We start from the raw sequence: 24,631 nt of genomic DNA, 5'->3' as shown, positions 1-24,631 counted from the left end.
CTGACCCGTTTTCGGGCTGCAACGTTTCATGTTGCAGACTTTTCAGACGACGAGTAAGGTGCTTTTAGGTCGTGGTTCTATACTCAGTGATGCCGTTGGAGTTGATGGACTCGCTTATCTTCCAAGCCTTCCGCTGTTATCGTTTTAGATGGCCTTAAGCCATATTTATTTCAATAAGTTCTCTTTTGAGACTTTCGATGTAATAAGTGTGATTGCTACTCTGTTATAAATCCTCCAAGTACTATGTGGTGTCAGCATTACTGATCCAGGGATGACACTGAGCACAGAGACTTGACCATCTTAGGTCGGGTCGCTACAAGGTGGTATCAGAGCAAACGCTGACTGTAGGACACGGCCACTAAGCTTAAGCCCTAGATCACTACACTTTCTTCTCATTTCTGATTCCTCATCTTTTCTATTCCTTAGGATGGCGGATGCAAGGATCAAGTTCGTGCAACCAGATGAGAATTCACCTTTTGGATGTCACTTGAATGAAGCCGCTAGATACTTGAACATAGGAGTACCAAGCTTCACTGGAACTTTCAACGCCGCTTTACCCGAAGAGGAGCGCTGGAGGATTCAAGTCTACATTCCAGGAAGGACATTTGCACCAATCACAGAGCCAATAGAGTTTACCTTTGATGTGCCAACATGGAGCCTAGGAAAGAGCATGGCAGCTCACATCACCATGGGACGAATTGGAGAAGTTTACTACAACGACCTCAAGAATACTATCTACCAGATTTGTGGGCGCCGAGATGAGCATTGGGAGATGATCGCCACCAGGAGGGACAGATCAACCGCAGCTTATATTCAGGAGTTAAACCAACACATCCGACGCTAGGAGAATCAGATGTGCGCAGATATGGAGGAGCTACAGAAGGCTATGACCAGGATCAAGGAGCTAGAAGCAGAACTCAAGGCTACACGTAAGGACTATATGGAAGAAATCGTCGCTCCAGTAAGACAGAATGGTGACCTTAAGGAGAAGATTGGAGTATTCATGGGAGGTTCAGCACCCAGAGGAGAAGAGGATGAACATACATGTCCAGATAATCATATCATCATCGACGACACCGACTCGGATCCCGACGACAGCGATGATGACTATGTTGATGAAGTTGGAGCAGATATCATGGAATCTTCATCGGAGCAGTTTTTCTAGTTGACCACCATAACAGTAGTAGAATTTTCCACCATTTAATTACTTTAGTCCAAGCACTTTTGTAATGATAGTTAGACCGTTGGATGCCCTTGTTTAAATTGATTGGAATGATATTGTGTGTTTTGTCACATGTGCATATGGGCAGTGTTATCCCACTAGACATCATTTTATTCTTAACTCTTCCCTTTAAACCCTCAGATGCCTCCGAGACGCGACCCCGGATTTGTTTTCCCGCCAGAGATCACTCAGTTGATTCAGCAGCAGAATACCTTGATTCAAACATTGGTACAGAACCAAGGCAACAACAACAACAACAACAACCCACCACCACCACCACCTGTTGACCATTTGACCCGTTTCTTAAGGTTGAATCCGCCGGTGTTTTCCAATAGCACCGAGCCGATAGTAGCAGATGATTGGCTCCATAAGATAGGGAGGGAGTTGACCACTGCAGGATGTACAGATGGAGAAAGGGTGAAGTTTGCTGCACATCAGCTTGAAGGACCCGCAACAGCATGGTGGGAGAATTTTACAGCCACTTACCCTGTAGACACTGTCACATGGAATCAGTTTCAGCAAGCTTTTCGCACTGCCCATGTTTCAGCAGGAGCTATGGCCATGAAGAAGCGTGAGTTTCGCAACTTACGCCAAGGAGGACAGACAGTTGGCCAGTATGTGGATGATTTTAGTAAGCTAGCACGTTATGCCCCAGATGACATTGCTACGGATGCAACTAAGCAGGAGAAGTTTCTAGAAGGACTGAATGATGAGCTGAGCATGCAGTTGATGGTAGCCACTTTCAATAACTACCAGGAGTTAGTAGATCGCGCTCTTATGATTGAGGGGAAGCAGCAGCAGATTGACAATCGTAAGAGGAAGTATGCACAGGGGAAGTAAAATTCTGGAGCTCAGCAGAAGCCACGTTTTACTCCAAAGTCAGGGGGACATTTTCAGCATACTCATGGAGTAGGTAGCTCGCACAATCATAATGGTGCAAAGAATGGAAACGGGAATGGAGGAAGCAATGGACAAAGCCGCACCAACCCGTCAACACCATCCAAGGCAGACCTGAGTCATATCACTTGTTATAAGTGTCGTAAGACGGGGCATTATGCAAATGATTGCCCAGAAGCTCAAAATGGAAATGGCAATGGAAGCTCAGGAAAGAAGCCGAACCCTTTCAACAGGGGGCAAGTGAACCACGTTACCGTGGAGGAGGTTGAAGCTCAGCCAGATGCAGTAATAGGTAAGTTTTTGGTTAAGACATTTACTGCAATTGTTCTTTTCGATACTGGTGCATCGCATTCATACATATCAAGAGGATTTGTGGATAAATATAAATTGCCAACCCAAGCACTTAGGTCACGCATGCTAGTAACCTCACCCGGAGCAGAGTATACGGCTGGTAAATGGTGTGATCGACTGCCATTAAGGATTGGACACCATGTATTTCCCTCAGACCTAATAGTTTTGGAATCGCAAGGTTTGGATGTGATATTAGGCATGGATTGGTTATCAAAGTATGGAGGGAACATTGATTGCGTCAGTAAGTCGATTTTGCTTACCACCCCTGAAGGAAGAAGGATCAAGTATGTATCACGGCATGAGCCAAGAAGAGCACATGTAAATTCCTTATCAGGAGTTGTGCAGGAGGAAGTACCAGTGGTAAGGGATTTCCCCGATGTATTTCCAGAAGAGTTGCCAGGCATGCCACCGGATAGAGACATTGAGTTCTTAATTGAGCTACTGCCGGGCACTGGACCTATATCCAAGAGACCGTACAGGATGCCAGCCCAAGATTTGGAGGAAATTAAGAAGCAGATCAAGGAGTTGTTGGATAAAGGTTTTATTCGCCCAAGTTCTTCACCTTGGGGATCGCCAGTACTTCTAGTGGAGAAGAAGGATGGATCGTTAAGAATGGTTGTTGATTATCGCGGATTGAATGAAGTAACAATCAAGAACAAGTACCCACTACCAATGATCAATGATCTGTTTGATTGGTTGCAAGGAGCTAAGGTGTTTTCCAAGATCAATTTGAGATCAGGGTACCATCAGTTGAAGATTCGAGAGCAAGATATACCGAAGATGGCTCTTACCACCAAGTATGGGATGTATGAGTATACCGTTATGTCATTTGGTCTGACTAACGCCCCAGTCTATTTTATGAACATGATGAACAAGGTGTTTATGGAGTTTTTGGATAAGTTCGTCGTGGTGTTCATTGATGATATTTTGGTTTTTTCAAAGAATGAAGAGGAACATAAGGAACACTTGCGTTTGGTACTCGAGAAGCTCAGAGAACATCAGCTATACGCCAAGTTCAGCAAGTGTGAGTTTTGGCTGAAGGAAGTTGGATTTATTGGACATGTTATATCCGGAGAAGGTATTGCCGTAGACCCCACTAAAGTTGTCACTGTGACAAACTAGGAAGCACCAACAATAGTTGGAGAGATCAGGAGTTTCCTTGGACTCGCAGGATACTACCGGAGATTCATTGAAAATTTCTCGAAGATTGCCAAGCCTATGACAGAGTTGTTGAAGAAGGATACTAAGTTCATTTGGACTGAAGAGTGTGAGGCTAGTTTCCAGGAGTTGAAGAAATGTTTGGTTACCTCACCAGTATTAATTCTGCTAGACCAGACTAAGGATTACGAAGTGTATTGCGACGCTTCACGTCGAGGACTTGGAGCAGTGCTTATGCAGGAGGGAAGAGTTGTTTCGTATGCTTCACGACAGCTTAAGCCTCATGAGTTGAATTATGCTACTCATGATTTGGAGTTAGCAGCCGCAGTGCATGCACTGAAAACATGGAGACATTTTCTCATTGGAAATCATTGTGTACACGGATCACAAGAGTTTGAAGTACATCTTCACGCAGAAGGAGTTAAATCTCAGGCAGAGGAGATGGTTGGAGCTTATTAAGGATTATGATATGAGATTGCATTATCACCCCGGGAAGGCTAACGTTGTAGCAGATGCATTGAGCCGTAAGAGCCACGTCAATACACTAATGATGGGAGGAATACCCAAGGAGTTAGCCGAGGACCTTCGAGAGCTATGTTTGGAAATAGTTCCGAGAGGCTATGTAGCAGCATTGGAGATTCAGTCTACATTGATGGACAAAATCAGAGAAGCTCAAAAGGCAGATAAGGAAGTTGCCTCTATAAAGGAGAAAATGAACGAAGGAAAGGCTAAGGGATTTCGTGAGGATGAGTATGATACCCTACGATTTGAGGACCGTGTTTATGTGCCCAATAACCCGGAGATCAGGAAGTTGATTCTGCAAGAGGCACATGATTCACCATATTCGATTCACCCCGGGAACACAAAGATGTATTTGGATTTGAAGGAAACATTCTGGTGGACCGGAATGAAGAAAGATATCGCAGAGTATGTAGCAGTTTGTGATGTATGTCAGAGGGCGAAGGCAGAACATCAAAAGCCAGCTGGATTGTTGCAGCCATTACCTATACCCGAATGGAAGTGGGACAAACTAGGCATGGATTTCATCACGGGATTTCCCAGGACTCGTTCAGGCTATGACTCGATTTGGGTTGTAGTCGATCGTTTGACGAAGGTAGCTCATTTCATTCCAGTAAAGACTACCTACAGCGGTGCCAAACTGGCTAAGATATACATGACAAGGATTGTATGTTTGCATGGAGTTCCGAGGAGTATCGTATCAGACAGAGGAACCCAATTCACCTCGAAGTTCTGGAAGCAATTGCACGAAACATTGGGAACCAGACTGGAGTTTAGCACAACTTTCCATCCGCAGACAGATGGACAGACCGAGAGAGTCAATCAGATTTTGGAGGATATGCTTAGAGCTTGTGTTTTGGATTATGGATCAAGTTGGGATGACAACTTGCCATACGCGGAGTTTTCTTACAACAACAATTATCAATCTAGTTTGAAGATGGCCCCTTTCGAAGCCTTGTACGGAAGGAGGTGCAGAACCCCGTTGTTGTGGGATGAGGTTGGAGACCGCCAATTGTTTGGACCGGATTTGATTAAGGAGTCTGAACAGAAAGTAAAGTTGATTCGCGATAGGCTCAAGGTAGCTCAGTCAAGGCAGAAGAGCTATGCAGATTCGAAACGCAAGGAGACAGAATATGAAGTCGGAGACAGAATTTATCTTCGAGTATCTCCAGTACGAGGAGTTAAGCGCTTTGGAGTTAAAGGCAAGTTAGCACCACATTTTGTGGGGCCATACAAGGTTTTGGAACGCATGGGAGAAGTAGCATACAAGTTGGAATTACCTGAGGGATTGTCAGGAGTTCACGATGTGTTCCATGTTTCACAGTTGAAGAAGTGTCACGCAGAGATAGTCGATATTCCACTGAGAGATACTGTGCCACTGGAAGCAATTCAGTTGAAGGATGATTTGACTTATGAGGACAAACCAGTTAGAATTCTGGATTATGCCAGTCGAGTTACCCGCAATAAGGTTATCAAGTTTTGCAAAGTTCAGTGGAGCCACCACACCGAGGAGGAAGCCACCTGGGAGCGAGAGGAAGATCTGCTCAAGGACCACCCTCACCTATTTGCTAGCCAACCCGAATCTCGAGGGCGAGATTCATCTTAAGAGGGGTAGGTTTGTAACATCCCAAATTTTCAATTTGCAATGTTATACATAGATCATAATGCATATCATATTTTTGTTGCATCTTTAGCCCGATCCTAGAAATTCCACGCAACTCAAGGACCCTCGGAGAGAGAGTTGGGGATTTCGTTATTTTCTTATTTGAGTTTTTCTCAAACTTTTGAAAATAGGATCATTGATTTTGTTTATTTTATCTTCAATTATTTCTACTACCAAAGATTCAGAGAGGGAATAAAATGACTTTCCCAAAATAAAGAAATAATGAAGATTTAATAAAAAAATCAAATAAGATTTATTTTGGAGTTTTTCGCCTTTTATTTGAATTTAGGAAAAATGCGCGTTTTTCAAAATTGCATTTAGGCCCCAAATAAATGTTCATCTAGTCCGGCTTGATTTTAGAAGCCGAGGAAAATTTATTTCGGGATTTTTGGAGTCCGTTAGTATTTCTTTTTATTTTTCTACCGAGCGTAATGTTTAAAAAAAACGCGCACCGACTCCGGGCCGTACCCGAGCGGGACTCCGCTCGGGGGCGCTATATAAATAGCACCGGGACCCCGCCCCAGCCCGCCAGATCGCCCCGCTGCCAGCCCAACCCGCCGCCCCGGCCCACCCGTAAACCCTAACCCTAGGCAGCCGCCGCCGCCCGCCAGATCCGCCGCCGCCGCCGCCGCCCGCCGTCGCCAGACCCGCCGGAGCCCCGCCGGACTTCGTCCTCGCCGCCGCCAAGGTTTGCCGCCGCCTCGAACCGCGTGGCGCCGGTTTTCTTAAAAACCGGGCGGTTTTTCTTTACGGTTTTTTTTCGTTTTTTTAGTTTCGGTTTTTTTTCGGTTTAGGTTAATTAGCGGACTTTCGTCCGTTAGTTTGTTTTAACGAATGTCTTTGTTTGATTCGTTAAATTAACAAACGTTTGTTCGTTAATCCGTTCGTAGTTTTTCTTTTTCTCGGATTTTTTCGCGGTTATTTTCTGATCGCGATTTCTGATCCGATTTTCGTTCTAGTATAACTTTTCGCTCATTTATCGGAATCAGGCGATTCAAGCGCCTGGAGTTTCGTCTCGAAACCCTCTTTCCGAATAATCAACTTAAACAAGTTTTTGCCTCTGTAAAATTTGACTTAGATCCAGATTAGTAAAAACGAAGCTGTTTTCTTTCGTCGTTTGACTTTCGTTGCTTTGTTTGATTTGGTTCTTTTTGCAAAACGGAGTTCTTAAGTTGAACATTCTGGTTGGATCTTTTATTCGAGTTTTACCTGTGCATTAGAGGAGTACTTATTGTATGCTTGTTTGTTTGTCTACGATAGAATACCCGGAGTGCGCCGCCTGTTACTTCGAGTCTCTAGGTTTCGCGGATCATCAGCAAGGCAAGTAACACTTGATCATACCTTTCTACTACCCAGTTTTTATGCATTAGATCTATCCTCAAACATTGCATGATTAGGATCTAATTAAATTGTGGGATGGGAAGTAGATGAGGTAGTACCTATTACCTGTTTTATTATCAAACCTTTGGGAGTTACTTCTACGTTTGCTTATTATGCCATGCTATGCTAGTAGACGTGGACTGGGTGAGTGAATATCCATGAAAGATGTGAGATTGTTAATTAATGGTTTATTTAAGGTGGCAACTTAAACACACATCTGGGTGGATTGAGGCACCTGTTTTCTAGCAGGACTTGCCTGTTTTTCTTCGGACCGCCACCCAGGCTCAAAGGGATCATGAGATTATTTCAAACTAGAAACTTACGTGTGCAGCCACATGCTATTATGGGCTCTAGCATAGTTGACTAAGTTGTGCGAACTCTTACGGGGTGGACTAGCAGATGTAGGGGATGTAGGTTGGTACGGTCTACCCCTCATGTAAGGTGCTAGTGCTTCTGAAAGACTATGTCTCGGTCATCCGTTTCTCAAACACCTTGTAGTGCGAGAAAACAAGCGGAGGCGATCGAGTCATGTGGGGAAAAGTGCGCAAACCTCTGCAGAGTGTACAAACTAATCATGATTAGCCGTGTCCCCGTCTTTGGACATCTTGAGTATCTAGTACTTGATTACCATGTGAATCTCATCATGATACTTTAATTAATATTGTTGGGTTTTAATGAGTACTTTTTAACTGGGATTGAGGATGCTGTCAACCATTCTCAATGTTTAACAACCACCATGACAGTTAAATGAATTTATTCCTTTGCAGTAGGGAAAAATTGGCTTTATGCAAAACTGTAACCATAGAGCTTTACCACCAGCCAAATTGCATGTAGTATAGCCTATCTCCATTGTTATTCTCTATGTGTTACATTGCCAGCATATTCCATGTGCTGACCCGTTTTCGGGCTGCAACGCTCCATGTTGCAGACTTTTCAGACGACGAGTAAGGTGCTTTTAGGTCGTGGTTCTATACTCAGTGATGCCGTTGGAGTTGATGGACTCGCTTATCTTCCAAGCCTTCCGCTGTTATCATTTTAGATGGCCTTAAGCCATATTTATTTCAATAAGTTCTCTTTTGAGACTTTCGATGTAATAAGTGTGATTGCTACTCTGTTATATATCCTCCAAGTACTATGTGGTGTCAGCATTACTGATCCAGGGATGACACTGAGCACAGAGACTTGACCGTCTGAGGTCGGGTCGCTACAGCTATCCCCGTCCGATTCATAGCACATTGTGTTCATTATGATTCTTGCCACGATTAAAACACTCCTATCCAGTCAATACAATCCTTAGAATAGATGCGATTTGGAAATTTAGGGTTAGGTTTCCGCCGAAACCATCTCGGACCCACCGAGTTGAAAAACTCGGTCCCACCGATTTGGCTAACGCCATTGCACTAGTAACTCTCGGTCTGACCGAGAATTGCTAATCGGTGTGACCGATTTTAGAACCTTGTGAAACCCTAGCAGTCTCGGTGCCACCGAACTGTGACTCGGTCCGACCGAGTTCACCAGTTTAGGTTCCAAAAACTGCTTTGGTATCACCGAGTTTGAAAATCCGTTGATCCGAAATGCTTTCTATGGAAAACTAAAACTAAGTTTTTGAATCATTCTTTTGCAAAAATCTCTGCATTTTGTGATGCTCATCCATTCTATCTCATCTATAACTATTCACAGGGTCAGCAGTCAGTGATTTCAGCATGTCAAACCAAAGTGATAGTTAGAACAAGTCAGAAGAGCACAATCACATGAGTGAGGGCACTAGTCCCTCTAGCACTTCAGATGATGGCAGCAGGAGCACCCCAAGCAATTTGCCTAAAGCTGCCACCAGGACAAGGAAGAAGAGAACCTCAGAATCTGAGGATGAGGATTATATGGTAGAAGAAGATGAGGCTACTTCCAAGAAGGTAGTGCTCAAAAAGGAGTATGGCTCAGCAAAGAACACAAAGCCTGGACTCAATAGGAAGGTCCCTGCCAACATGACACCTATGCTGAAGGTCAGAGGATCAACTCAAGTACCTGAAAAGCCTGATCCCAAATAGGCACCTGCTAGAAGAGTTACAACTTCCAAACCCAAGAAAGTTCCCACTGGAGAAACTATGAAATTTACCATTGAGTCAGAAGATGAAGCTGCTGGTCAAGATAAGAAGAAGAAGAGAGTCAGAACCACTACTGCCAAGGTTCTTGGCAACCCCTCTATGAGAAGAGACTCTGAAGAAGAGGAAGAAGAGGTTGTTGCGCCAGCACCCAAGGCACAAAAGCTGATGGGTGATGCTATAAAGTCAGGGGCTGCAACATCAAAGCCCAAGGAAGTACCCAAAGCTGCCCCCAAGCCTAAGATTGCACCAAAGAGGAATAACGGGAGTATTCCAGCTGCTGAGAAGAACAAGGCCCCAGTGCCTGAAGTTGCTGATGAGGAAGATGATGAAGGACAAGTCCTAAGGAAGCTAAAGCCCAAGATTCCAGACCACAATGATGCTCATCCTGTGGCTGAGAACATGAAGTTAAGAAAGGATGCAGGACTCAGACTGTGGAGGCTGTCAGATCCATATGCTATTAGAAGAAGCACTGCTGTTGATTACAGGTTCCACACTAAGGAACATCAGGATTTCTATGAGACAGTGTTGTTGGACAAGAAGCCTATAGTGTGTGATATGAGGTGGGTCGACTGGACCTACATGAAGGAGAATGAAGAACACTATCATGGAGTGCAAGACAGTTTCATTGCTTGTGGAGTTGCAGACTTTGTTGGGAAGAAGCTTACAAAGTGGAATGATGAGCTCAGTATGCAATTCTACTCCACAACACACTTCTATCCAGATGGCAGGATAGTTTGGATGTCTGAAGGTACAAGGTACCAGTCAACAATAGAGGAATGGGCCAATCTGATCAATGCCCCAAAAAAGAGTGAAGATGACTTGGATGTCTATGCCAAGAAGAAGATGGATCACAATACCATGGCTCATATGTACAAGGAAATCCCAGATGCTGCAGTTGAGACACATAAGTTTGGGTCAGTTCATTTTCTTCTGTCAGGGCTGCCAACAATCAATTGGATCCTAAGGCACACTCTATTGCCCAAGTCAGGTGACCACAACATGATTAGAGGGCATGCTATCAACTTGCTGCACTTGTTTGATGTGCCACAAAAATTCAATGTCATGAGCCTCATTGTTGAGACCATTAAGAGTACAACAGCAGACTAGAAGAGAAGTTGTGGGTATGCCCCACAGATTTAGGAATTGATTAACTAAAAGATGGGCACATGCACATACTTGCTGGGCAAAGAACATTTTGCTATCTATCCAGACTTTGAGGACAATCAAGTTGTGATGAATGAGAATGAACCATCATCAGTGCAAGCTCAAGAGAAGAAGGAGAAAGCAAAGAAAGAGAAGGCTGCCAAGATGCCAACTCAAGAGGAGGCATCTGAGTACTTTTTGAATAACAAGCAGGAGCAGCTTGGTTACTTTATAGCATCAACACTGAGGATTGATAAGGGGTTGGCCACCCTAACTCAAAACCAGGAGAGCTTGGAAAGAATCATGGAACAAAAATTCTATGATCTAGATGTCAAAGTAACTGAGATTCGGTCAGTTGTGGAGCAGCTCCAGGATGACATGCAGGAGAGGAAGGGCAACACAACCACCGACGCATTTGCCAGAGTGCCTAGAGCTCAGAGATCAGCTGCAGTGCTTGTGACATACACCAGAGCCACATCATCTGCACCAGCCACAGCTCCTACAGCTCCAGTGCAACCAGCTCCAGCACCAACTCCTCCAGCTCCATCCACATCAACTGAAGCCTTCGCCCAAGGAGCCATCTCTACACCACCACCTGAAGATCAAGCCTGAGAGTCGATCTAGAACTATGCTTTTTCTGTGAACTTTTTGGTAACTTGTTGCCAAAGGGGGAGAAAAATGTATAGATCATAGGCTTCGAGAGAGAGAGTGTTTCTTTTTGTTCTCTCTTGCTTTGGTGGTTAAACTTTGTTTGCTTTTGATTGCTTGAGATACTATGCTATTACTTGTGAGACCTTGATGATCATGTGTTTGATCATAAGCTACACTTATGCTTGTTAGATGATATTATCTTACCTATCCTTATATGATCATCCACTTTGCTTGGTGATGAGTGCATGTATTCAATCTTTATTATTTTGAGCGCTCCACCAAGATGTATGTGACATGGAAGAGTAACCCATGAGCCTAATTCCTTGTGCATTTGCAGTCCAAAGCAAATCTCAAACTATGCACAAATTTAGGGGGAGCTCTTGCTTATCACATACTTCTCAAAGCGACGATGTTTTTCAATCTTATTATCATTTGTCGAAGCTTTGATCTATATGTTTTCATCAATTACCAAAAAGGGGGAGATTGAAAGTGCAACTATCCCTAGGTGGTTTTGGTAATTCATAACAACATATAGCTCATTGAGCTAATGCTATTCCAAGACAAATATTTTAGGAAAGCTCAATGAATGGCATGGCATGGATGATGAAAGTGGATCCCTCAAAATACTAAGGACAAAGGATTGGCTCAAGCTCAAAAGCTCAAGGCTCTTCATTTTACATTTTAGTGATCCAAGATCACATTTAGTCTATAGGAAAAGCCAATACTATCAAGGAGGGATGAGGTGTTGCTTAATGAGCCTCTTGCTTCAAGTGCTTAGTGATATGCTCCAAAAACCCTCAACTACTTTCTCACATCCACATATGACCTAAACCCAAAGTCAAAATCGGTCCCACCGATTCTTTCTATCCGGCGCCACTGAGTTCAAATGTCATAGCCACTGCCACAAACCCTAGGCAAATAGGTCTTACTGATAGGGATCCCGGTCTCACCGAGATGGGATTGTAATCTCTCTGTTTCCCTTCATAACGTTTTGGTCTAACCGAAGTGAGTGATCGGTCCCACTGAGATTGCAATGTAAACTCCCTATTTCCCTTTCGTAACGTTTCGGTCTCACTGAAATGAGCGAATCGGTCCCACCGAGTTTACCTGACCAACTCTCTGGAAAGCTTATTACCAAAATCGGTCTCACCGAGTTTGTGTAATCGGTCTCACCGAGTTTGTGTAATCGGTCTCATCGAGATTACGTTATGCCCTAACCCTAACCATATCGGTCCTACCGAGTTGCATGTCGGTCCCACCAAAAATCCTAACGGTCACTAGGTTTACTAAATCGGTCCGACCGAGTTTGTTGATTCGGTCCCACCAAGTTTGGTAAATTGTATGTAACGGTTAGATTTTGTGTGGAGGCTATATATACCCCTCCACCTCCTCTCCACTCGTGGAGAGAGCCAACAGAACAAACCTACACTTCCAACTTACCATTTCTGAGAGAGAGCCACCTACTCATGTGTTGAGGCCAAGATATTCCATTCCAACCATATGAATATTGATCTCTAGCCTTCCCCAAGTTGCTTTCCACTCAAATCTTCTTTCCACCAGATCCAAATCCCATGAGAGAGAGTTGAGTGTTGGGGAGACTATCATTTTAAGCACAAGAGCAAGGAGTTCATCATCAACGCACCATTTGTTACTTCTTGGAGAGTGGTGTCTCCTAGATTGGCTAGGTGTCACTTGGGAGCCTCCGACAAGATTGTGGAGTTGAACCAAGGAGTTTGTAAGGGCAAGGAGATCGCCTACTTCATGAAGATCTACCGCTAGTGAGGCAAGTCCTTCGTGGGCGATGGCCATGGTGGGATAGACAAGGTTGCTTCTTCGTGGACCCTTCGTGGGTGGAGCCCTCCGTGGACTCGGGCAACCATTACCCTTTGTGGGTTGAAGTCTCCATCAACGTGGATGTACGATAGCACCACCTATCGGAACCACGACAAAAACATCCGTGTCTCCAATTGCGTTTGAATCCTCCAAACCCTTCCCTTTACATTCTTGCAAGTTGCATGCTTTAATTTCCGCTGCTCATATACTCTTTGCATGCTTTCTTGAATTGTGTGATGATTGCTTGACTTGTCCAAAGATAGCTAAAATCTGCCAAAGTCTAAAATTGGGAAAAGGTTAAGTTTTTAATTGGTCAAGTAGTCTAATCCCCCCCCTCTAGACATACTTCAAGGTCCTACACCGTTGACTAATAACCTCTCTCACAAGCGAGATATGATCAAACCCCATGGGTGTTGGATTCATTACAATCACATAGTGATGTGAACTAGATTCTTGACTCTAGTGCAAGTGGGAGAATGTTGGAAATATGCCCTAGAGGCAATAATAAAATGGTTATTATTATATTTCTTTGTTCATGATAATTGTCTATTGTTCATGCTATAATTGTATTAACTGGAAACTGTAATACATGTGTGAATACATAGACCACAACATGTCCCTAGTGAGCCTCTAGTTGACTAGCTCGTTGGTCAATAGATGGTTATGGTTTCCTGACCAAGGACATTAGATGTCATTGATAACGGGATCACATCATTATGAGAATGATGTGATGGACAAGACCCAATCCTAAGCATAGCACAAGATCCTATAGTTCGTTTGCTAAAAGCTTTTCTAATGTCAAGTATCATTTCCTTAGACCATGAGATTGTGCGACTCCCGGATACCGTAGGAATGCTTTGGGTGCACAAGATCACGTAGGGTATGAAGATACACTCATCCTCTCCCTCTCTTGTTGCTAGAATCCCCATAGATTGATCTTGATATTGCGTAGAAAATTTTGAATAATTGCTACGTTTCCCAACATGGATACCCCCATATCCAGGACGCCGACAGAGGGTCCCATTTTTAAAGGCCGCGGGGCGTGGCCGACTTGGGCAGGGGGTCGCGGCCACGGGGGCGGCTCGGACTTTGGCGGGAGTCCGGCGCGGGCACGTGGTCGGGGGCGAGGCGGTAGGCGGCTGGGCCCTTGGCCTGGCTCGGCTGGGTCGGCCCAGTCGGCGCGCGACTTTTTTTTGTAAAATAGTGCCGCGACGAAAATCCTAATAAAATAAAATAGAAATCCTAAAATTTCCAGAAACAATTTTCACCATCCCTACCTAATATTTGGGACATAGTGAACATTTTTCTGGACTAAATGCAAATTTTAAAATGCATGTTTTTCTCTAATTCAACCAAATAAAAATTGCAAATAAAATTCAAATAAAATAATTTGACTTCCAAATTTCTTTTCCAACATTTCTCCTCTGTTTTGAAGAAGTCATTTTATCTTCTCTCATTATTTTTATTGTTTTGAAATAATTGGAAAGAATTTGTTGAAATCAAATTGATCCATTTTTTCAAATTTGAATAAATTCAAAAATAAAAACTATATGAAAGCTCCAACTCTCTCCTTGGGTCCTTGAGTTGCTTAAGATTTCTTGGATCACAACCAAATAAAACCAAAATGCAATAAAATATGAAATGCATATGAATGATCTATGTATAACATCCAAATTGAAAATTGTGATGTTACAGCATAATAATACATAGCGTTAAGCACCATGTTTAAGTAGATATTACAGCAGGGAGAGGAGGTGTTTTGCAGCTGCATAGAAGGGGAGAGAGTTGGTGATGATGGCGGCGAAGTTGTGGGTGTAGATCGTCATCATGATCGTTGCCCCGACGGCAGTCCAGGGCCACCGGGAGAGAGGAGGAGAGAGTCCCCCTCCTTATTCTTCTTCCTTGGCCTCTCCACTAGATGGGAGGAGAGTTTCCCCTCTGGTCCATGGCTGCCATGGCAGTGGAGGGGTGGGAGCCCCTCCAAGACTGGATCTCTCTCTCTCTGTATATATATATATATATGTATGTATATATATATATATATATATATATATCTGTGTGTGTGTGTTCTCTTCTGTTCCACGTTCCTATTTTCTGGCCCTTCACCATTTCTTAATTCGCAGAGATCCGTAACTCCGTTTGGGCTAAAATTTTAACACAATTTTCTTTCGGATATTATCTTTCTTGCGGTGAAAGAAGGGAACCAATCGCCTTATAGGGGACCCACAAGCCTGACAAGTGCACCCTGGGTAGGGGTGCACCCCATGGGCTTATGCCCCCCTCGGGCGTCGTCTCACGTGGATTCTTTTTCCCAAAAATCACAAATATTCCAAAATAAATCTCTGTAAATTTTTATTCTGTTTGGACTTCATTTGATATGGATATTCTGCGAAACAAAAACCATGCAACAAATAGGAACTGGCACTGGGCACTGGTGTCAGGACCCCGACTCAATGCCACATCGATCTAGCATGTAACACCTCATATCACTTTGCGGCCTCACGCACGGTATTCCCACGGGTGCCGCCTTACCTTTGCCCGGGACCGTTTGCGCCTTTTGGCACACGTATATGATAGTGTCGCTAGCATCCATATGATAAGGAGCCCGGGCTGACATGGCTAGTCGTAAACCCAAAGTGGCACAAACTTACAGGGACAGGCATCCATGACCCAGCATCGAACGTGTCGGTCATCAGCGAGTGAATCCAGGCTGTAGCACTGGGCTAGCAGGACTCCGGTGAACCGGGCTGTAGCGGGCTAACAAGACTCCGGTATTCATCGCGTGACATTTCCCCGAAGGGACAGACACAGGAACGAAGAAGGACACATGCCGGCCAGCCCAAGTGTTCCGGAGCAGTAGCAAGCTACCATGGCTCGGTGGAAACACTAGGAGACATTTCCCGGTAAGAGAGGCTACTAAAGATAAACAACTAGATAGTCAGATCCCACACATACCAAGCATTTCAATAACATACACACAATATGCTCGATATGTGCAAATACAACATGGCATCACAACCTGACTCTACAACTCAAGTATTTATTCAATAGGCTCCGAGGAGCGAGATATTACAAACATGGGCCTCATGACCCGACATTCAGAGCATACAAGGCAAAGCACATGCGGAAGATATGATGTGTGAGTACAGACAACTATAAATGAAAAAGGCTGAGAAGCCTGACTATCTACCAGATCCTGCCGAGGGCACAAGATCGTAGCTGAGGTAACAAGCTAAACGTCGAAGTCCACGCGGAACTACTAGTGAGACTGAAGTCTCTCTGCAAAACATAAAATAGGCAAACGTGAGTACAAATGTACCCAGCAAGACTTACATCAGAACTAACTACATATGCATCATTGTCAACAAGGGGATGGTGGGGTTTAACTGCAGCAAGCCAGCTTTGACTCGGTGGCTAACCTGAACTACGACTGCAAGTAACTCTTTTGAGGTGGCGCACACGAGTCCACATATTCACCATATCAATACACCACTATGGATCCGCTCCCGTCTCCCTACGAGAACGCCATCCATAGCACTCACGCTTATCTTGCACATTTTAGAGTATCCACTTTCACTTGTTTATGAACTGTACAAGGGGTCCAAGTTTCCATATCCGAGGAATCCGGCTATTCGAATAGATGATGTTAACCCTGCAGGGGTGTACTTCTTCACACACGCTCTCGCCACTTACCGCCCTGTACACGTCATGTACCTCGGCAACCTTCAAGCGGAAGCCGGGCAAGGGAGTCGGCCACGACCTGACTAACCAAACAAGTCTATAGTCCAGGTTTATCGCCTATTCGGGTTCCATCCGCAAGGAGATCCGGCCGGGGTGTCGCTCACGGCCCCAAACGATGTGAGCAGGGTTCCCAAGCCCACCATCCGGGTGCCACTTGGTACACCATGCCACTGTGCCTAGTCTGTCCCAAGCCCACCTGTACCGGGTGCCACTTGGTAGACTACTAACACTACCTACAAACACCAGAAACTAGTTGCAACTCCTGGACAGAGATCATGTTGATTAATAAGTCGAGAGGGGTCGAGTTACCAGAACCCAATGTGTGGTAGTAACTGGTCATGGATCACAAACACAGAACTCAGTTCCTGAAGACGGCTGCAATGAGACAACCCACCATGTACTCCTACATGGCCTCTCACCGCCACCTTTACCAAAACGTGTTCACACACTTAGCTCACACACAGTAGGACATGTTCACACACCTCTGATTCATCCCCGATGAATCAGACCTGACTCAACTCTAAGCAGTAGCAGGCATGACAAACAAGCATGAATGAGTAGGCACAACAGGGCTCAAACAACTCCTACTCATGCTAGTGGGTTTCATCTATTTACTGTGGCAATGACAGGTCATGCAAAGGATAAAGGGGTTCAGCTACCGCAACAAGCAACAGATGAATCGTTGTTGTCCTAATGCAGTAAAAGAGAGCAGGAGCGAGAGAGTGGGATTTTATCGGAATGAACAAGGGGGTTTTGCTTGCCTGGCACTTCTGAAGATAACATTGAGTCTTCATCAGTGTCAACGATCACATCGTCGGTACAACGTCTACCGAGGGGGAACAACACCGGCAAACACAGAAGAAACACGATCAATGCAATGCACAATATGATGCATGCTATGACATGGCAACATGCTGGTGTTTTGAGCTAATGCAACTAGCAACAGATTAAATGAAGTTGGTTTGAATACAAGATTCAAATTCAAACTCCATATGTGATTATTCAAATGCCATTTAATTGATTTGTACTAAACAGCAGCTATAAATTGTTCTAACATGCATGAAAATGGTACAGATGGATTCCTTGAATTTTTCTGATAATTTTTCATATATAAATTATTTAATTTGGAGTTACGGTTGAATTTCTATGATTTTTAGAAGTTTTAGGCATTTTCTGGAATTTCCTGATTATTTTTAAATCCAGAAAATACTTATTGCGTCAGCACCACGTCACTGTGACGTCAGCAGAGTCAACTGGGCGCCCCAGGTCAAACCTGACCAGTGGGGTCCACTGGTCGGTGACTAGTGCTGGTTAGTGACAATGACAGGTGGGACCAGGTCAACAGCCACGTCAGCTTGGTCAAAGCTGACGTGTGGGCCCACGGTGGTTAGATTAAAACTTAACAGAAAAAGATAAGGATTAAATAAGGGCGTGGGGCCCATACGTCAGCGGCTCTGGAGAGGTTAGCTGGCCGTGATTAGTGCTAATCACGCGGCCACGTCGGCTAGTGACGCCGGCGACCATGGCGACGGCGGGACCTCGCCGGAGTTGCTCGGGATGGCGCTACAGCCCGCGGCTGGTCGCGCTGAGGGCACCAAGAGGGAGCCCGTGCTCCCGCGCATCTAGTGGCACATGCAGCTGGGCACAGGGAGGCCGGGGTTCGCCGGAAACGGGCTCCTGGCGGCGGCCGGAGTTCGGCCATGTGCGGGGTTGGGGCTGCGGCGCGCTAGGGGAGAAGCTGATGGTCCAGACGGCATCCGCGGGCCACCAGAAGCGCGCTGGTGCCACGGGTTCGAGCAGAGGGGCTCAGGTCAAGAGAGCTACGCGGCCATGGCGGTCGGCGGTGCTCGGGAATGTGGGCGGGGGTGCTACGGCACGGGAACGAGCAAAACGAAGGAGGGGAAACGGAGTGGAGCTCACAGCGAGTTCGTCGGCGGTCTCGTTGGGCTCGGGGACGGGTTGTGGACGACATATCGGCGGCGGAGATCGGCGGTGCCCGAGGTTGAAGATGATGTCGATGGCGGCGATACGGCACGTCCCCGGTTGCTTGGCTCGTCGAGGAGGCGTAGAAGGCGGAGGTGGGGCTCTCGGGCACGTCAGAGGGGCGAGGGGGAGGCGGTGGCCGCGGCAGTAGCAAGCGGCGGCGACGGGCTCCGCTCGGTGAGGAGAACAGAGGAGGAGGGGGGGAGAGTGTTCGGGGAAGAGAGAGGGAGCAGCGAGGGAGGAAGAGGAGCGAGGGGACACGAGGCGTCGTCGTGGTGTCGCTAGGGAGGCCGGGGGAAGCAGGAGGTGGCCGGGGCATCGCCAGCGCTCGCCACCGAGCAGCTTTGGTGCGAGGGGAGGAAGACGACAAGAGAAGGGTGGGCTGGGCCGCTGGAGGAGCTGGGCCAGGTAAGTGGGCGCCAGGTAAGTGGCTGGGCTTCTCTCTTTTATTTATTTTTCTTCTGTTTTGTTTTATTTAATTGCCACTGAATTTTAATTCAAACAGAATTTGAAAACAGTGCCAAAACTCCCCTGGATATTTTTAAGTCACTTAATGGACTTCTCCACATATACAAAAATATCTCAGGTCATTTGAAAATATATTCATTATATATTATGAATATAATTCCAAATTCAAATAGAATATGATTTAAATTCAATGTTCAAAATATTCCTCAAAAATGTTCATTATTTTTGGTTTGGTGTAAAACCCTTGCCAAAATATAACCAACATTAGTTAAGGCCATTTTGGAAACATTGAATGCATTTTCCAGGGTTCTTTGCCCCTCTTTTATTTAAGTTTTTGAGGCTTCCAAAATTCCTCAGTTCAAGTTTCATTTGAATCAAAACATGATGCTCTCATGAGGCCTAGCCTAATGCATAACAGGACCAGGGATGTGACAACTCACCCCCACTAAACAAAAATCTCGTCCCGAGATTCAAGCGTAGGGTAAGATGAAGGGGAACACACAACTAACGAAATCTTCACGATCCAGGTTGCACTTCAAATGAACGTTGATTCGTTCACCATCATTGTCTCGAAGTCTTGCTCTGAGAACTCCAACTAACATGACAAGAAGAGGAGAAGGAGACTCTAGAAGTATCGATCTTCTTGAAGGTCGAACAACTTAGGACTAACTCACGGAATGAGACATAGCAACATCTCTCGAGCTGAGAGACGAAGCACACATCTAGAGGGATGGAGTGGAACAAATGATGAGGGTTCACTAGGTAGACAACAATTTTCACGCTTAAGAAGGTGGTGAACGGTTGCCAACGTAGCGAGGAGTTTGGTTGCCATGATACCACAACGAGGCACCTTAGGGAAGGTGACTCGTAGAAATATCCCCTTAAGTGGCAAAAAGAATTACCTTTGATTCAGAGATCATTGAAACTCTTTATACCAGCCTAAGGAAATTCTCGAGCGATCGTTTGGAGGGGTTTGGTAGAATGGCATACCCGGACTTGGACGATGTGGATTACCTTGTTGAAGACAACGTAATGGATGAATTTGCTTACCACCGGAAATGGAAGAGACCCATGGTAGAATGGCACATTGGCGGTGGAAGCTAGGAACAAAATGCAAATGTTGGGAATGATTCTGGTAACTAGGGAAGAACCCAACAATAGAGAGTGAATTCACTATTTGAAAAGGTCATAGCATTGCCGAGGAAACTGAGAGGAATCCCAGTTAGTGCCAATGGTAACACCTAATGCTTGTGCGTGCTCTCAAGAACTTGAGCATTTCCATAATCATCAAGATTTTACCAATATCCGTGTCAAGGATCCTGGCAACACAACTTGCTACCATGATGAATGATGATGGATGATGCAGGTGCAAAGGAAGATAACACTTTCTCAGATTTCACCCTAGTGAGGCCAAGGAGACAAAATCTGGACGATCGACCGAGAGACATTTAGCACTCCGCTTCTAATGCTCTCCTTGATGTGCTAGCGTAACCCATTTACATGGTTTGGTATCTAGAACATCAAGTAAAAGGTCGGACTTCGGGAACACAAAAATCATAAGGCACAACTAGGGAGTAAATCCTACGAAGTCCTTATGGGGAGGTGGCCAACTTTCTCAATCAAGATACTACAGTAATAGGTCTTCCGGCTGGGTGTGTTGGCCATGACATCCACTTTACCGGTTACAGAGAGACCAATATTATAGTTCTTGGAAAAATTCTCCAACCATTATATCTGCCTGAGATTCAGACCTGGTTGGTGTCAAAATATTCCAGACTCATCGAGTCTAGGAAGAAAAATGAAAGTTTGCAACACAAATCGACGAGATAACGTTGCGAGATTCTCGGGAAATGAACTACGATAGCAAACTCCAAGACATGAGCTGGTTCTGCTACACACATGTGAACACGCTGTCCTGGACAAACATGACCACGTGGTAGTCTTACAATAAAACACTACTGAGTTCTGGTAGGGAACCATCATTGAGGATATAGGAATCTTGTGCATGAACTAGTATTTGCACAGCAACTCCTTTTCCTTGAACAAATCAATCAGTGGCTTGGTGTGCTAGGGATACATAGGGAATGAAGATGATCAGTCTATCAGACCATAGAATACTTCGCACATGCATGACTGACCTGGGATGATTCCAGAGGAACAAAAACAAACTTTCTCGAATTCACAACGGCAACTTGCATCCAATGCACATGAACTAGAGGAAGTCACTTCTTACATCCGAACATATGCTTCATGAGCTAGCATGAACAAATGCTTTCAAAAGTTTCCAGCACTAACTTAATGTTCAACAAAATCATGGAGGAGATAAGGATGTTGTCAATGGGCTCAACAACAATTCATCCGGGTTCCCTTTTAAAAGGAATTCCATAGTTAAGTGAACACGGTGATAGCATTGGTCAGACCAAAGAATATAATGGTGTATGCTCGAGGAAAATCCACGAGTAAGACAACATTACGAATATCGTTGGTTCTGATTTGATTTGACGATAGCCCATACTCAATCAAAGGTTTGGGTAAGATAATAGATCCAGCAATTGACCACGAGGATCAACCAATGAAGATATCATCTATCTTCAACACACTCACACACACACACACACAAGATATCCCTTAAGATGAACTAAATCGGACAAGCTTCCATCTTCCAACTCTCCAAGTTGTTGTTCAGTTTAGCCAACTAGCTCAGGGGTACCCAACACGAATTCTTGGAGAAAGGGTGGTTTACAGGAATAAACCAACTTGAGCACGAACTCAACATAGCGGTCAGGCGACAACCTGGTAATACTTCCGAGAAGATATACGGAAAATCACGAACCACCGATATGTTACTAAGCTCGAGAACAATCTTGCTTTTTAGGGCAAGATGATATGATCAAATGAGCGAGGACTTGGCAAAATCCTAACTCATCAATCAAAGAGTGCACCAGGAAATAAGGACTAGATAGCACAATCTATCTTAGAATGGTGATTCAATAACCAACATGCTAAGAATGAGAATATTCTCCATTTACTACCAAGCAACTAGTTGCTAGGGGTACTGATTTCACACATCATAGTTCACCCGTCGGCATTCCGGTTGCAACAACACGGAAGCCGAGAAATGAATAATGATGGCAAGAAGTATCACTATATCAAGAGTTCATAGGAGGGTGTGCAATTCCCATGACAATCTTGATGTAGAGATGATAATACTCCAAGGTAGGACAGAACAAGAGCTAGATTAGCATTTTGATCTGCGGAGTACAACTACTTTGACCCAATCCTGGATATGGATGAGGTTCTGGCGTTTGTTTCTCCTAGTCATCCTGAATGGAATGGCTTGACGGACCACAAGAGTAATAGGCATCGATAAACGAATGCACGCATACTCTTGACTATCAATTGATAGATGAGGGTCGGAAGACAACTAAAAAGAGGGACAACTCAAAGGAACATACGATTTTCTGAGTTGTGGATGCATGGTTTAGCATGTCGAACGAAATTCAACATATTTCTTCCGGATAACCCATGCAGAAAGGTAGAACTGGCAGAGCCACAATATATAATGGAGAACTCATCAAGAGCACTCTAGTTGTGATCGTTCAGTTCAAAAGAACTCCTGCCAAGAATGGTTCATGGTATTTGGAAGAACGATATACCACGGACCTCGAGGACTAACGCAAAGGTTACTAATATCCTAAAGGAACTAGCAAACACTATCAACATGAAGTAAGTAGAGTGAATCTCGGGTTCAAAACCCAGGAGGTAGAATACCTACTACTAAGTGGCATCACGGGATGCTTTTGGGAATGATGGCCAGAATCATCACACTGGGACACGAATCATGGCTAAATTACTAGATGATCCCCTAAGACAACTAGGGTCATAATAATAACTACAACATAAAGGTCGAGGCAGTAAAGTACCTCAACTCAACAATTAGTGTGATTGAGCTGGCATAAAGGAACATCGAAACCAGACGGAAAGGATTTTGCAAATGCATCAGACTCTTTGGAAACCTGGGATGACTCGGACAGCATAACGGCTGTAAATGCTCAAAAAAGATTTGAGATATTCACAAAAATGGTGGCATAACCACTCAGAAGCACAATATCAAGGTTTCGAGATCAACGGTTAACATACAGAAGTCGTAGGAACTGAACTCAAGCTTAAATCCAATAATCTTATAAGTCTACGGATTAGTAACACGTGATCCTGATACAAAGAAGAGATAGCCTAGTTCTTAATCCCCGTAGGAAAGATAAGATGACTCAGATCAGAAGGGCATGAGGTATAAGGAGTAAAAAGAGCCTTACGTTCCATCCCACAATCAATTCCCTTATATAACTAAAGAATTTCTAGACTCAACTTCGACCAGTTTGGCTTGGTAATCCTACAGGCAGTCAAGCTCTGATACCAAAGCTGTCAGGACCCCGACTCAATGCCACATCGATCTAGCATGTAACACCTCATATCACTTTGCGGCCTCACGCACGGTATTCCCACGGGTGCCGCCTTACCTTTGCCCGGGACCGTTTGCGCCTTTTGGCACACGTATATGATAGTGTCGCTAGCATCCATATGATAAGGAGCCCGGGCTGACATGGCTAGTCGTAAACCCAAAGTGGCACAAACTTACAGGGACAGGCATCCATGACCCAGCATCGAACGTGTCGGTCATCAGCGAGTGAATCCAGGCTGTAGCACTGGGCTAGCAGGACTCCGGTGAACCGGGCTGTAGCGGGCTAACAGGACTCCGGTATTCATCGCGTGACATTTCCCCGAAGGGACAGACACAGGAACGAAGAAGGACACATGCCGGCCAGCCCAAGTGTTCCGGAGCAGTAGCAAGCTACCATGGCTCGGTGGAAACACTAGGAGACATTTCCCGGTAAGAGAGGCTACTAAAGATAAACAACTAGATAGTCAGATCCCACACATACCAAGCATTTCAATAACATACACACAATATGCTCGATATGTGCAAATACAACATGGCATCACAACATGACTCTACAACTCAAGTATTTATTCAATAGGCTCCGAGGAGCGAGATATTACAAACATGGGCCTCATGACCCGACATTCAGAGCATACAAGGCAAAGCACATGCGGAAGCTATGATGTCTGAGTACAGACAACTATAAATGAAAAAGGCTGAGAAGCCTGACTATCTACCAGATCCTGCCGAGGGCACAAGATCGTAGCTGAGGTAACAAGCTAAACGTCGAAGTCCACGCGGAACTACTAGTGAGACTGAAGTCTCTCTGCAAAACATAAAATAGGCAAACGTGAGTACAAATGTACCCAGCAAGACTTACATCAGAACTAACTACATATGCATCATTGTCAACAAGGGGATGGTGGGGTTTAACTGCAGCAAGCCAGCTTTGACTCGGTGGCTAACCTGAACTACGACTGCAAGTAACTCTTTTGAGGTGGCGCACACGAGTCCACATATTCACCATATCAATACACCACTATGGATCCGCTCCCGTCTCCCTACGAGAACGCCATCCATAG

Source organism: Triticum aestivum, chromosome 6B (assembly GCF_018294505.1).
Source record: "Triticum aestivum cultivar Chinese Spring chromosome 6B, IWGSC CS RefSeq v2.1, whole genome shotgun sequence".
Lineage (NCBI taxonomy): Eukaryota > Viridiplantae > Streptophyta > Magnoliopsida > Poales > Poaceae > Triticum > Triticum aestivum.
Note: the sequence above shows the minus strand (reverse complement) of the source record.